The sequence below is a fragment of the Carcharodon carcharias genome, chromosome 8, assembly GCF_017639515.1.
Source record: "Carcharodon carcharias isolate sCarCar2 chromosome 8, sCarCar2.pri, whole genome shotgun sequence".
In the NCBI taxonomy this organism is placed as follows: domain Eukaryota; kingdom Metazoa; phylum Chordata; class Chondrichthyes; order Lamniformes; family Lamnidae; genus Carcharodon; species Carcharodon carcharias.
In genome coordinates, this window is record NC_054474.1 from 170,858,052 (window position 1) to 170,873,413 (window position 15,362).

The window sequence follows — 15,362 nt, forward strand, 5'->3', positions numbered from 1 at the left end:
GGCTATTTGTTGTCCAGAGGGGATACTGCAGGAAAGTGTATTGATAAGTGGAATTCATGGACATACTAAACACATTCCACGGTGTAAGGTAAATTTAAAAGGTAAGTTGAAAACAGGTGAGGTGATTGTTGGGGTGATGGAAAAATTGCCCATTGCTGGGGTTCAATTTATCCTAGGAAATGATATAGCTGGGTCACAGATGGTTGTGATGTCTACTGTAGGTGAGCAGTCTGTGGAGACGGAATCAACAGAGATGTTACGGAAAGAGCATCCTGGATTGTTTCCAGATTGTGTAGTAATGAGCTCAGAGAATCCCAAGTTGAAACAGGAAGTGGAAGAATCTACAAGACAGGGGAAAGATGCTGGCATTTAGATAGCTGATCTATCTTTGAAAAGATTGTTCAGGAGGAGTAGGTGGGAGAGAGTGAGGCTGAAGTGTTTAGCTTGGTGAAATTAGTAGTATTGCAGCAGAAAGATATATTCCAGAGTGTTTTTACCTTGAAGATAATAGGCAGAAGATTTCCAGAAGAGATACCTTTACAAAATATTAAAGCAAAGAGGATTGTAGAGGAGTTGACCAAATTCTTTACAAGTTACCAAAAGAAATAGTCAATGATCAAATTTCATGTCACAGCTGTTTAAAGAAGTAATGAACAGTCTAGAAATAAAGCAGTTTAAGTCACCAGCTTATTACCCTGAATCACAAGGTGCTTTAGAGAGATGGTTTCAAACTTTAAAAACATTCATGTAGTCAAGATTACCCATGGCTTGGATCAAGGGATTCCATTCTTGTTATTTATTATTAGGGATGCCCCTAACAAGTCAATACGGCTTAGTCCTTTTGAATTGTTCTATGGTCATGAAGTAAGGGGACCACTTAAGCTGATTAAGGAGAAACTAGTGGGCCAAAGTTTGGAAACTACTCTCCTCGATTATGTAACAAAATTCAGAGAAAGATTGAACAGAGGATGTGATTTAGCTAAGGAACATCCAAAGATATCACAGCAAGTGCAGATAAGAGGGCAAAAGCTCACTGTTTTGTTGCTGGAGACAGTGTTAGTCTTGTTGCCAGTGTCAGGTGAACCATTAAAGGTAAGGTTTAATGGGCCTTACCGGATTGAAAAGAGACTGAGTGATGTAAATTGTTTAATAAATTCCAGATAGAAGAAAGAACCTGAGGCTGTGTCATGTAAATATGCTTAAAAAGTACTTTGACAGGGAAGATACCAAAAGGATGTATTAGTAATGATAGATAAGGAAAAGGGGGTAGAAATGAGGGATTCTGAAATTTACTTTCCACTAATTCAATTGGACAATGAGGGAATGTTTAAAATTTTTAATGCAATATTGAGTTACCTTTGAGTGTCAAAGTGATTTGGAAAAGCTATTGCAGTCACACAAAGCTATTTATGGGAATAAGCTGGGGAAAACAAATTTAGCTATCCATGATGTAGATGTGAGAGATTCCATTTCAATAAGGCAACATCCTTATAGATCAAATCCAGGAAAATTAGCTGGTGCAAAAAGAAATTGAATTCATGCTTCAGAATGACATCATAGAGTCTAATTGCAGTAACTGGAGTTCACCTATTGTGAGGGTGCTGAAACCGAATGGAACACAAAGACTGTGTTTGGGTTATCAAAAAGTGAATGCAGTGCCAAAAGCAGATTCATATCCTATTCCACGGTTGGAAGATTGTATCGAAAAAGTGGGGCAATCAGAGTTTATCACAAAGACTGACTTGCTGCGAGGATATTGGCAAGTACCCTTGTTGGAAAGAGCAAAAGAGATATCAGCTTTTGTAACACCAGATGGACTGTATCAGTTCAAAGTTATGCCATTTGATATGAAGAATGCACTAGCAATATTTCAAAGACTGACAAAGTAATTGCAGGACCTAGCAATTGTGCTGTTTATATTGATGACTTGGTAGCTTTCAGTCAAACGTGGGAGGAGCATTTACAACATCTAAAAGAATTGTTGGATCGACTGCAAGAAGCTCATTTGATGGTGAACTTGGCTGAAAGGGTGCAAGTTACATTTTAGGCCACACCATTAGACATGGTCAGGTGGCCCCATGAGATGTGAAAATAAAAGCCATTGTGAATTTCCCAGGAAGTTTTGAGATTTTTAGGCATGAGTGGATTTTATCGGAAAGTTGTACCAAATTTTAGCAATGTGGTTCCTCCATTGACTGAACTACTAAAAAAGGACAGGAAATTTCAATGGACACAGGAGTGTAAGAATGCATTTGACAGTTTAAAAACTGTATTGGCTACTACACCAGTTTTAACAGGACATAATTATGGCAAGCAGTTTAAGTTGGCAATTGATGCAAGTGACCTGTGCTGTTACAAGAAGATGAACCAGGAATTGAAAACTGGTGGGATGTTTTTCACGAAAGCTGAATGTGCATCAGAAAAAATACTCAACCATTGAAAAAGAGACTCTAGGTCTGGTGTTAACATTCAGCGTTTTGAGGTTTATGCTGCAAGCAATTCTTCAGAAACATTTGTTTATACAGACCACAATCCTCTAAAATTTCTGGGAAAAGTCTGAGACAAGAGTGCCAAGCCGTTCAGATGGAGTTTATTACTGCAACTGGCTAATTTACAGATTATATATGTGGATGGACGAGAACATTTAATTGCAGATGCATTGTCAAGAGTTTAAAGTTCAAAGGAAATTGGAAATTTGAAAATGGCCTCAAATGACCTCTGTTGATACAACAGCTTTCTGTATATTGTCATGTTAACGCATGTATCTGGTAGTGTAATAGTTTTGTGTAAAGAGATAAGTATAATAAGTAATGTGAAATGGGTTGAAAACTGAAACTGTCTTTTAGAATTATGATGGTCTATTTTCCATAAGGATGGAGGTGTAAAGGAAATATTATTTTTCCCTAATATTACTGTGAGAAACTGAAACAAGCTTGTGGGGCTGTGTGTATGTGTGTGTGTGTGGGTGTGTGTGTGTGTGTGTGTTGTGTGTGTGTGTGACTAAGTTAATTAAACTGTAGATAGTCAGACTGCAAGGTTTAAATCATCAGAGATTAGCTGTAAAAGCAGACATTTTGAAATGGAAATAGACAAGTTAGCTTTCACATTTGTAGATAAGTTGAGAGGTTTGAATTTCAAATAAACATAACTGAAAGTTTTATAACTGTCAAAATTGTAAACAAATAAGGCAAAGTTATTCAGTTTAGTTTTCCCAAAGTGCTGATCATAACGCCGACATGAAAGATTTTTATATTCTGGGAAGGTAACTTCCAAAAAAAGTTTAAAACAATGGGGTTTAAAGATCAAAAGGGAGAAAATATATTTAAGGAAAATTGAAAGCTGCATGGGGAGTGGCCATGTGAGATCTTGAAATATGGGCTGTGCGCAGACAGACCTGTGAAAAGCAGTCTCTAGCCACCTCAGAGAAGTGCTTGCTTGTTCCAGAAAGCAAAGTTTTGTTAAAAGCCTTGTAATTTCCATTGCCGAGTGAATGGAAGAGAGAAGCTGTGAAATACCTCCCTTGTGGTGCCTTGTGGTAATATTACTGGATGTTTTTTGGATTAAGAATCTATTTGGACTATTGCTTGGTAAGGGGTGTTTATTTGGGAGTCTAGCTAAGTACAAATCTTTTGGGAAATGTTATAAGACTAAATTTAACTACATAACTGTAATTTTGTGTGTTTACATTTTCTTTCCTTTTGTTAATAAATATTTTCATTTAATTTTTAAAACTTCCAAAAGTGATAGTTGACTCTTTACTTCGGATCTCAGTGCACATGCCTTCTCGTAATAAAAATACAAATTGCAAATCATTGTGATAGCTTGGCCAAGTTTCCCTTTGGGATTTGGTCAGCCCAGCAATTACCACCTGCTATATCATAATACTATATAAAAGCGAGTCTTTCTTTACATGTACCTCATCCATTGATACTACTTCGAAGAAGAGCAGGAGAGTTATCTCCGGTGTTCTACCAATATTTATCCCTCAATCATCATCACAAAAACAGATTATCTGGTCATTTTCATACTACTGTTTGTAAGAGTTTCCTGTGCACAAATTGACTGCTGTGTCCCCTGTGTTCCAACAGTGACTACACTTCAAAAGTGCTTCATTGACTCTAAAGCATTTTGAGCCATCCAGCATTTGTGAAGAGCATGATATAGATTCTTTCCTTCCTTCCTGCCCTCCTCTCTCCCTCCTGCCCTCCCTCCTTTCTTCCTTCATGGCTCATATTTAGTCACCATCTTTCAATCAATTCAAGTTGGTTATATTTTTGCTCAACTTCCACATTTTCAGAAAACTACTTCAAAGATCTGGATGGAATGAATAGAATGACCAAGGCAGTACATAATAAATATGAAGGCCTTGAATGTTATATGCAAGAACTCCAAGTGGTGAAGGGTATAACTGGGCCCAGTTATATACACTTATAAAAGCATGTAAAGTGTATATAAGTTTTTATTTACAGCATTACATAATTCAAACATGTACCTCCTAACCCAACAACCACAGTTTCAGTCTGTTTCCACTTATAGGAGCACAAATGAATCATCAGTTAATGCCCACAACCTGCGTACAATTATGCATAATTAATATACAATTAACATAGAGGATTTAGTACTTTCAGGTCTCATTAGGACAGAAGAGTTTGGTCACCTTATTATGGATGTAAAAGCATGTAACACTTGATTCAAATTTTTTACAGTGTTGCCATGAATGCCATAGAAAGCTTTTAATTTAACATTTTTATTACATATTGTATTATTCTGTGGGGAAGATTATGCTTACATAAGCATTATATTCATTAGGATCACCAAAAAGATGAGCTTAAACTAAACAGGGATGAGTTAGAATACATTTAAAAGACACATAGCAACTAATTTGGTGTTCAAAGTGAATGTCAGTGAATTATTTCTATCTCCATTTCCGAATATTAAATAAGAAATATAAATTTAGTGCTTGCACCACATTATGGAGGTTAAAGGCATCGACACAAGGTTTGTACCCTCACAACCAATTCCATATCCCTGTCTGGTTGAACCAGACTGTAAGCAAACTCAGCATCCCATTTGATCCCTAGATTCTGAACCCATATGTGCTTCAGCAAGAAATCCACCTACTTTACTTCCACAGGACTCCCTCCTCCAAGTGTGCCTTAGCCCATCTACGTCATCTCTACCTCATCCCTACGTTTTTCATTTCCAGGCTCAGCCGGCTATTCTAACATTGTCCTGACTGACTTCCAAACTGCCACCCTCTAAATTTTAGCTCATTCAAAACCCTGCTGCCCATGCCCTATTCCACACCACGTTCCACTCACCTTTCACCTCTGCCCTTGCTGACATACATCAGCACTGATTCTCCAACATCTCCAATTTCGAATTCTCATCTTCATGAGCTTGCCACTGCCTATCTCTGCAACATCCCGCTGCCTCACCTTCGGTCCCAAACTGTCCATTTGTCTGACATTAGCCTTTTGAGGATGTTGCTCTCCCATCACTCCATCATGGCGGCCATGCCTTCAGCCACCGAGACCCCATGCTCTGACCTAAACCCTTCTGCCAATCCACCTGCCCTCCTCCTTTAAACCCACATCTTTCGCTGACCTTTCGATCAACCCTCCTGTTATTTTTTTCCTTGGCTTTGTGTCCATTTTATCTGATCACTTCTCTGTAAAGCATCTTGGCATGTTTTTGCCATGTTAACGAAGCTATATAAATGCAAGTTTTTTTGATTTGATTGGCTCAGCATTTTCAGTTAATGATGATTTTAAGAAAACAAGTTCCAGAATATCAAACTTTTATTATTTTAGAGTTTGGGGGAGAAAAGTATTTTCTTTGAATAGATGATTTTAAGATACACTTTTTAACAAAATGGTTTATGTAATCTGTCATTCCATGATATATGATGTGCTGTAACTAAATACAACTACTTTTATGAAACAGACTAGACAAAGGCTTGAAGCCTAAAGTTAATTGCGTTAAAAGTCAATTTGATATTTAACACTTCTGTTCTTCCTTTCCATTCTTGATGATGAACATATCCACCTTAAATAGAAAAACTATATTAAAAAGATGCTTCTGTATCACTTACAACATTCCAGAGTAAAATACCTGGGCAGGAGTTTTAACTGCCATTTAGCACAAAAAATATATGTTATGCCATCACCTAACATGAAGCTTCTTTTGACATGGCTAAATACTCTTTAGCGCTCTCCATGACAACGTATTAAATGCACATTTTATATAGTGAGTCCTCTGAGAGTGAAGCAAAAATAAAAAATATTTTCAGCCTAAGGTGAATATGGCTCCATTAATTGACAAGTAGCCATAAATAATAGATTGTTATTAGGAGGAGGCTAGTGTATTCCAATTTTACAGGGTAGCGAACAATGGGACGTATCCATGGTAAATTTTGATATTGCTGTTTCTTCCAGGTAAACAGCTTTCCCCAGTTAATGTTTGACAGCTCAGTTTAACCAGTGCTAAATTATTTAAGGTTGCTCTCCGCCCCCACAGCTGGGTGCCTAATTTAGTTAGCTGATGGAATCCTGGGTAAATGCCTATTGTTTTGATACATTCCAATCCCCCGGTTTGGCTGACTAATATCTCACTGCCTTTCTGTAAATTTCAATAATTCTTTCGCTGAATAAAAGGTTCCATTGGTAGCTACGTCAACCTCTCTATTCATTAATGCCACCTCACAAGAAAGCATGTCGCTAGACTCCAACTGAAGCATGCCATGGAACTAAAAGACCATGATTAATAGTGATCTTTGGTATGGTTTCAATCAATTTCTTCTTGTCTCCTGTCTTTCCTGATCGAATTGTAGGGGTAAAAATGTCATTGAAACAACTGCAAACCCCTATTTAATAAACAAATTGATTTAAAAAGCAACCAAAATTCTACTTTGGAAGGTGGCATTTTTGTACCCAGGTTACTTCTAACATCAGTGAGCAATTTAAAAACAATTTCTAAAAGGGTGTATTCAAGCTGAGAACCAGTTTGATTTTTTTAGTGCTTTTTAAGATGTTAATGCTTCTCATCAGTTCAAATTCTGAAAGTAGTGCAACATTCCTTAGATCATCTTCACAAGGATATTTTTGCGTTATCTATTGAGGAATGAACTTTTGTCAAATGAATCACCCAAAGTACAAAGGATAGAGTCAAAATTCAAGTCGGCAGTGACCATTTTCTCCTGATGATGCTGCATCGCTTTTTTAATATCTAAAATCTAATGCTTTCATGTTCACTGCAATTCACAATGTAGCAATCAAAGAGTTACTTTCAGTGCCTTGTACAGCCAATTGACAATAAACTTTTAGAAGCACTATTTCAGTAAACACTGCACATGTGGTTCTTCCAATTGCTGGACGCTTCCTATAGAATGCGCCTGGAAAACTCACTGCACTGCTGTTTTAAGGCCATTAAATCTCTAAAATTAAAATGAGGAGGCACTAAGTTGTGTCAGAACCCAGTTTTTTTGCTTTACAAGTTTCTGAACAAAAGCATTGCGGTTCAGCACTCACTAAAACAAATGTGGTCAAGAATTCAACACATTGGATTGTTTAGTTGCAAGGCACATAGCAGTTGATAAGGTGTGATGATTGATAGTTACGATTCCTGGACAGCAGAAAGTAAAACATCATGGGCAAAATTTTACACAGCGGTATTTTACGTTCCCGCCGAAGTCAACGGAGTTTAGAAATGGCTAACCCCATTATTTCAGGCCCGTGTTTCTTAGTCAACACTCCTAGTTTTGTCAAACCAAATGCAGATTTTAATGCCTCTAGAAGACCTTTTGTGCTTTTGATTAAAAGGGGTTATGTTGGAGTGCCTCATGGGCAGATTGTCTCAGGAGATCGCACTGGGAGTCCTACTGCTTTTAATTTACATAAGTTTTGTGGGGGAAATGGTGACATAGTGGCAATCAGTAAATCACTAGTAAATCAGCAGGCCCAGGGTGATGCCCTGAGGACATGGGTTCAAATCCCACCACTGCAGCTTCAATTCATAAATCTGGACTATAAAGCTAGTCTCTGTAATAGTGACCATGAAACTATCTTCAATTGTTGTAAACCCCCATCTGGTTCACTAATGCCCTTCAAGGAAGGATACCTAAAAAGAATACCTGCCATCCTTGGTCTGGTCTGGCCTACATGTAGTCTACAGTGTTGCAGTTGACTCTTGACTACCCTCTTAAATGGCCAAACAAGCCATTCAGTTCAAGGGGAAATTAGGGATGGGCAACAAATGTTGGCTTTGCCAGCGACACCCACATTTCTTGAAAGAGTAAAGAAAAAATAATACGTAAGTGATCTGGATTCAGGAACTTAAGAAAGAAAATGGGTAAATTTGTAGATGATACCAAACTAGGAAGGGAAATGGAATCAGAGAAGATAGTGCAGAAACTATGGAATGAGTTGAATTAAAATGCAAATGGGCTGAACAATGGCAGAGGAAACCAAATGCAGATGCATATCATTCTAGTGCCCCATGAATGGTGTCAAAGTAGCTAAGGATTGAGTTGAAAGTGCCCTAGGAGTCTTTGTAGAAGAATTAGTGGACTCAAAGCTAAAATTAGGGATTTTAATTACCCGAATGTAGGCTGGGACAGTGACAGTGTAAGGGCAGAGAACAGCAAAAGCTCCTACATTGTGTTCAGGAGAATTTTCTACAGCAGTATGTGTCCAATCCAACAAGAAAAGATGCACTGTTGGACCTGGTTCTTGGAAATGAGGTGGGCCAAGCAGATCAAGTGTCAGTGGGAGAACAGTGATCATTGTATTGTACGTTTTAGGATGATGATAGAAAAGGATGATAGGCAATCCAGAGTAAAAATAATTAACTGGACAAGAGCTGACTTCGATGGGGCAAGAATGGAGCTGAGCCAGATAGACTGGAACAAAAGATTGGCAGGGAAAACTGTAGCTGAACAATGGGCCACCTTCAAAAAAGAATAGGTTCAGGCACAATCAAGGTATATTCCATCGAAAGGGAAAGGTAGGACAAACAAATCCAGAGCTCCCTGGATGGAAAAGGGGATAGAAATTAAGATAAAGAAGAAAAAGTGCGTGTATGACAGGTGTCAGGTAGAAAATACAATTGAGAACCAAGAGGAATACAGAAGGTTCAGAGGGGAGGTGAAAAAGCATATCGGAGAAGCAAAGAGGGATTATGAGAAAAGACTGGCAGCCAACATAAAGGGGAATCCCAAAGTCTTCTATAGGCATATAAATAGTAAATGGATGGTAAAAGGAGGAGTAGGCCAATTAGGGAGCTTAAAGGGAATTTACATATGGACAAAAGGACCATGGCTGAGGTATTAAATGAATACTTCGCATCCAAGGTCAGGTGACAGATGAGGAAACTCATCCACTAGAAGGATTCAAAATTGATAAGGAGGAAGTGTTGAATAGACTATCGGTACTTAAAGTTGTCAAGGCGCCAGGACTGGATGAGATGCATCCAAGGATATTGAAGGAAGTGAGAGTAGAAATTGCAGAGGCACTGGCCATAATCTTTCAGTCTTCCCTAGACCCAGGGGAGGTGCCAGAGGACTAGACAATTGCAAACATTACACCCTTGTTCACAAAAGGTTGTAAGGATAAGCCCAGCAATTACAGACCAGCCACTTTAACTTCAGTGGTGGGCAAGATTCCAGAAACAATTATTCGGAATAGAATTAGTAGTCACATGGAAAAAGATGGGTTGATAAGAAAGAGCCAGCATGGATTTCTAAAGAGGAAATTGTGTTTAATTAACTTGCTGGAGTTTTTTGAAGAGGTAACAAAAAAGGTCGATGAGAGTAATGCTGTTGATGTGGTGTACATGGACTTTCAAAAGGCATTTGATACAGTGTCACACAACAAACTTGTGAGAAAAATTATTGCTTATGGAATAAAAAGGACAGTAGCAACATGGATACAAAATTGGCTAAAAATTAGGAAGCAGAGAGTAATGGTCAATGGATATTTTTTGGGCTGGAGGAAGGTTTGTACTGGAGTTCCCCAGGGGTTGTTATTGGGACCCTTGCTTTGCCTGATATATATATTAATGATCTAGATCTTGGTTTTGCAGGGGGCAGTTTCACATTTTGCGGATGACGTGAAGCTTGGGGGTGCTGTAAACTGCAAGGAGGACAGTGTAGAACTTCATGAGGACATGGACAAGTTGGTGAAGTGGGCAGATAGGTGGCAGATGAAGTTCAATGCGGAGAAGTGTGAGGTGTTGCATTTTGGTAGGAAGAACATGGACAGACAATATAAAATAAGGGGTGAAATTTTGAAAGGTGTGCAGGAGTAGAAAAACCTGGGTGTATATGTGCATTGATCACTGAATGTGGCAGGAGAGGTTGAGAGAGCAGTTAATAAAGCATATAGTATCCTGGGCTTTATTAATAGTGGCATAGAGGAGGGAGGTTATGCTGAATTTATACAAGACACCCTTTAGACCTCAGTTGGAGTATTGTGTACAGTTCTAGGCACCACATTATAGGAAGGGTGTGAACACATTGGAGAGAGTGCAGAAGATGTTTACAAGAATGGTTCCAGGAATGAGAAACTTCAACTATGAGAATTGTAATACCATGAATGTAATTGTTCTTATCAATACAAATTGTAAAAACAAATCCAAAGGGGGAGGAATGTAGTTACTGTAGCTTTAAGGAATATAGTAACTGTAGCTTTAAGACTTATTGTACCATGTAGTATCACATGACAGTGTGAACAAATCAGCCCGAAGCATGTGGAACCTTAGGTTGAAGTTGGTATGTAGTTGTGGTTCTTGATGAAAGCATGTAACTGCTGCTGAAGCCCTGTAAATAAAGTTCACTGTTTCTTATGAGAAACCTTATGTTTCTTACCAGAATGACAGCAGGGATGAAGGAGTTCAGTTCTTTGGAGAGATTGCAGAAACTGGGATTATTCACCTTACAGCAGAGAAAGCTAAGGGCAGGCCTTATAGAGGTGTGAAAAATAATGAGGGGTTTTTATAGAGCAAGTAAAATGAAACTATTTCCTATGGCAAATGGGTAACCAGAGCTCAAAGGTTTAAAATGAGTGGCAAAAGGACTAGAGGGGTAATATGGAGACATTTCTTCTCAGAGAGGGTTGTTAGAAGCTTGAGCACACTACCTGAAACTGTGGTAGAATCAGATTCCATAGGAACTTTCAAAAGACAATTGAAAATGTCCTTGAACAGGACAAATTTGCAGGGTAATACTGGGGTAGGGACTAAATTGGATAGTTCTTTCAAAGTGCCCGCACAGGCACAATGGACCAAATGGCCTCCTTCTGTTCTATAAGAGTCTATTATGTTGCTTGTGATATGAAATCCCCATTTTTAATTGTTCTGATTTATACATTAAAGTTTTTACGCAAAGGGCTTCTGAATCAAAGGCTAGATCAGGCACATGATACATATTAGTGAACCATTTGGGCTTTTCTGACAATGCAGCAGATTTCATTGTCATATTTTGCTGCTAGCCTGTTACCAGATTCAACTTACACAACTTCTTTTGGTGGTGTTTAAACTTACAAAGTCTGGATGTCTGGTCCTGTATCACAATCACTAAAAGAAAAAAATGGAGAATTCTGAAAGTACCCAACAGTCAGGCAGCATCTATGGAGAGAATTGATAAAGTGGGCAACTCATTTGTGGGAAGTCAGTCAAAATTGGAAAATCCTATCAATAAACAACACTTTAAAAAGGAACAGGACAATGGGAGGAGGGAAAGAAACATAGGAAAATAAATCAGAAGGGATGCAAAGTGCTGAAGTAGAGAACAAGAGATGGTTAAATTGCACAAGTGATATTAGCACGAGACAATATGAAAGATATCAATGAAATAAAAAGATATTTACCGGACACAGAGTATGGGCGGATTTTAATGCGGCACTACCCCTCCCCCACATGAGAACCTCACTCACCTTTTTCCTGGGGCTCCATCGTTGATCCATGGTGTCGGCTGCCCTGCAGTACCGGCAGTGGCCATTGTTCCCAGTGGCACTGCCGGTACAGGAGGGTTGCCAGCCTTCGGGTGAGCTGCAGTTCTCAGGGGTGGGATATCTGCCCCATACCAGGACTTCAGGTGGGATATTTCCTTCACAGGAGCCCAGAGGCCAGATGGCAGGCAGGTAAGAGCTCAGCTGGGGCTTAATCCCACTGGGCCTCCCGAAAATGGCTGTGGCGGGACTGCCACGAGCTTTCCAGCTGGTGAACAGATCCTCCGCATGGAATTTCATGTTACTCTGGAAAGCCTTTGTACAGTTTGCCTACTGTTTGCGCTTCAAAAATGTTAACTAACTTACATAATCTAAATTTGGCAGATGGAAAATTGAGGTAATTTGTACTCATCAATATAAAGTTGATGGCAGATAACTGAATAATGATATTGACTAATGCCTTTCTTCTTCTAATAGTTAATCTCCAATCCCCACATTATGAAGCTTCTGATCAATGCATGGAGACAGTATATGCACGTAAAGTATCCACACAAAGCTGCCTGGAAATACGGGATGGGGTAACTACACTCACATCAATTGCATTTGGACTGGAACAAAGTATGGGTCATGCCAAGTCCCTGCCAAATCCGGGAGTTCCCAGTCAGCCTGTAAGGGTTTGGACCTCCAAGCGCCAGAGAGGGTACAGAGGCGATTCACGAGGGTGAGGCCAGGAATAGAGAACTTTAGTCCTGAGGGAAGTTTGGATATGTTTGGGTTGTTTTCCTTGGAACAGAGAAGGCTGAGGGGAAATTTAACTGAGGTGTATAAAACAATGAGGGACCTAGATACGGTGCATCCGAAAGACCTATTTCTCTTTGCAGAGAGGTCAATGTTCAGGGTGCACAGATCTAAAGTAATTGGCAGAAGGGTTGGAGGGGAATTGAGAGACCTTTTTCACCCAGCGGGTTATGGGATGCCTGGAACTTAGTGCTCGAAAGGGTGGTAAGTTCAGTAACCTACAGGGCTACAGACCAACAGCTAGGGAGTGGAATTAGATTGGATAGCTTTTTCTCGGTTGCCTTGGACATGATGGGTCAATTTGCCTCCTTCTGTGGGTGGAAATGTCCCAGATTTACATGAAGAGCAGTAGCAGGTGGGGAAAAGGATGTTTTACTCGCTGGCCTCAATAATGCTTTTCACGCCATATTATCCCAATCCGGCCTCATTAATTATGCAGCCACAGGAAACACACCGTCTCACTGCTGGGCGGCTTCTGACTTGCCGGCCACCCCATTACCTCGCCGTTTCCTCACTCCGGGTGCAATATCTAAACTGGAGCCACCCACGCTGCTCTCAATACCTGCAGCCCAGGACTGCTCCAGTGAAGACATGACCCTGAAAGCAAAGGAGAGTTCAGTGACCCCTCACAGGGATGTATTTTGGAGGCCGCTGTGATGTCCTCCACTCCTGCTCTGGTCATAGCGGGTCCAGCAATCTTACTGCTCCAGTTTGGGAGGTGATGGCAGTGGTGGGTCAGTGCAGAAGGAGGATAAATGATCTCACCAGTGCAGCCAGCGTAAAGGCAACCATCTCATCGCTTTAAACTCACCCACTCACAAGCCCATCGCATATTCACTGGCATCTCACTCACTACCAGCTCAAGGGACATCACCACTCACTCTCTCACACACACACCCTCACATCTCCATCTGGCCTCATCTCCTCTGGAGGCTGCCTCCTCAGCCCTCACCATCTTGAGGCCTTTTGCACAGATCAACACGTGCACCCACCCCGCCCCCCCCCACACACACACACACACACACACACACACACACACACACACACACCGTGGGATACCACCCTTCTCCATTACAGCCCTGCAGGGTGCAGCCTCTTCCCTTGCCTGAGGTCACCTCTCCCCCTTCTCCAAGCAAGCCCCAGCCTTGCAGCCATTAAAGAGCCCCCCCTCCACCTTATGGCTGGTCTGGTAGGTAGAGACCTGCCCATGAACCCCCCCCCACCCCACTAAAAGTGAAGCCTGGTGGCTGCCTGAAGCTAGGTAGGCAAACAAACCTCGAAGTTCCAAGCCAAGTGCAGCTCACCGGGTGCACATTGCGTATGTACAGTTGTGAAACACATCGGCTCGGCGTGGTGCTCAGATGATCCAGCATGGAGGGGGTGGGGGGGGTATGATTCTGGCGAGCAGGGCTTATAATGAGATGCAGATGTATTACAATGAAGTTCCCAATGTGCAGCAGCCATTGACGGGAGGAGTGGACGATTGCAAACTGGTTTCATGATGGCGTGAGACCTATTTTTGCCCTTCCTGCCAGGTTACCCACTCACATCCACCACAAAGCCCAGCGTCAGCCAGCAGGGAAAATTCCACCCTGTGCTGTAAATTCTCTACGTTTCTATGGTTCACCCCTCGCAAGGTTAAAGTTGCCAAGAGGGCAGAGCTGGAGGCAGGGGCTCCTTACGCTGGAAGTTCTCGAATCCCCAGCTCAGAAGGTACCTGGCATAAATTGGAAGGTCAGTACATCAAGAGAAATGAGGCATGCCAGCCTCCAGTTGGGCATAAGGGTGAGTCCCACCTTAGGGGCATACAGTCCACTGAAATAGCCTGAGCCATCGTAAAATGATACGTCCTATTTTTGAAAAAAGTGTTGCATTTTGCACTGGAGGACGTGGTGCTTTTAGGTGGGTTGGGTTGGGTGGGGGGGGGGGGGGGTGGGTGGAGATGGTGGGGAAGGGTTGAACCTAAGTGCACTGCCTCCCCCCCACCAATGTTGGGCAGTTGCTGGATTTTCAAACCAAATCAAACTGGCAGATGCAGCAGTCGTGAATCAGGTGCCTTTTGGCCCCAAGCGGACAAAATGCCCTTCCACTGACCCAGTAATCTCAAGCGAGATCAGTGCTGGTGGCCTGTGACAGTTATCATCCCAATCTAACTGCTGAGATCCCAACCTGCAAATTTTCGGAGCCAGGTATGTTAAGAGGAGGGAATAGGTAAGGGTTCCTACTCCTGATTTCTATCTAGATGTCTGTTGCAAGTACGCGTACACCGACATCAGCTGGATGGGGTTTGGCTGTTATGCAATCATTTTCTTCACAATCAATATCTGCCAACATTAACTCGTAAGGTTCACACATAAAGGATCAGCCATGGTCAGGAAGAACAGTGAACCATGCACCAACAAGGAATCAGTATCTTCAGAAGAGAGAAGTAAGGTGATAAAACTATTACTTATCCTACGAACCACAGGTATTTTCATTATAATTTAAAAATGGAGTCTGGATTAGTAAACTATTGACCACAAGCCTATTAAGCGATGCTGGAATCTGTCAATGTAAAACCACTTCACTGAGAACTGCAATTTTCCACCATCATAAAATTTAGTTCAGGCCCCATGGCAA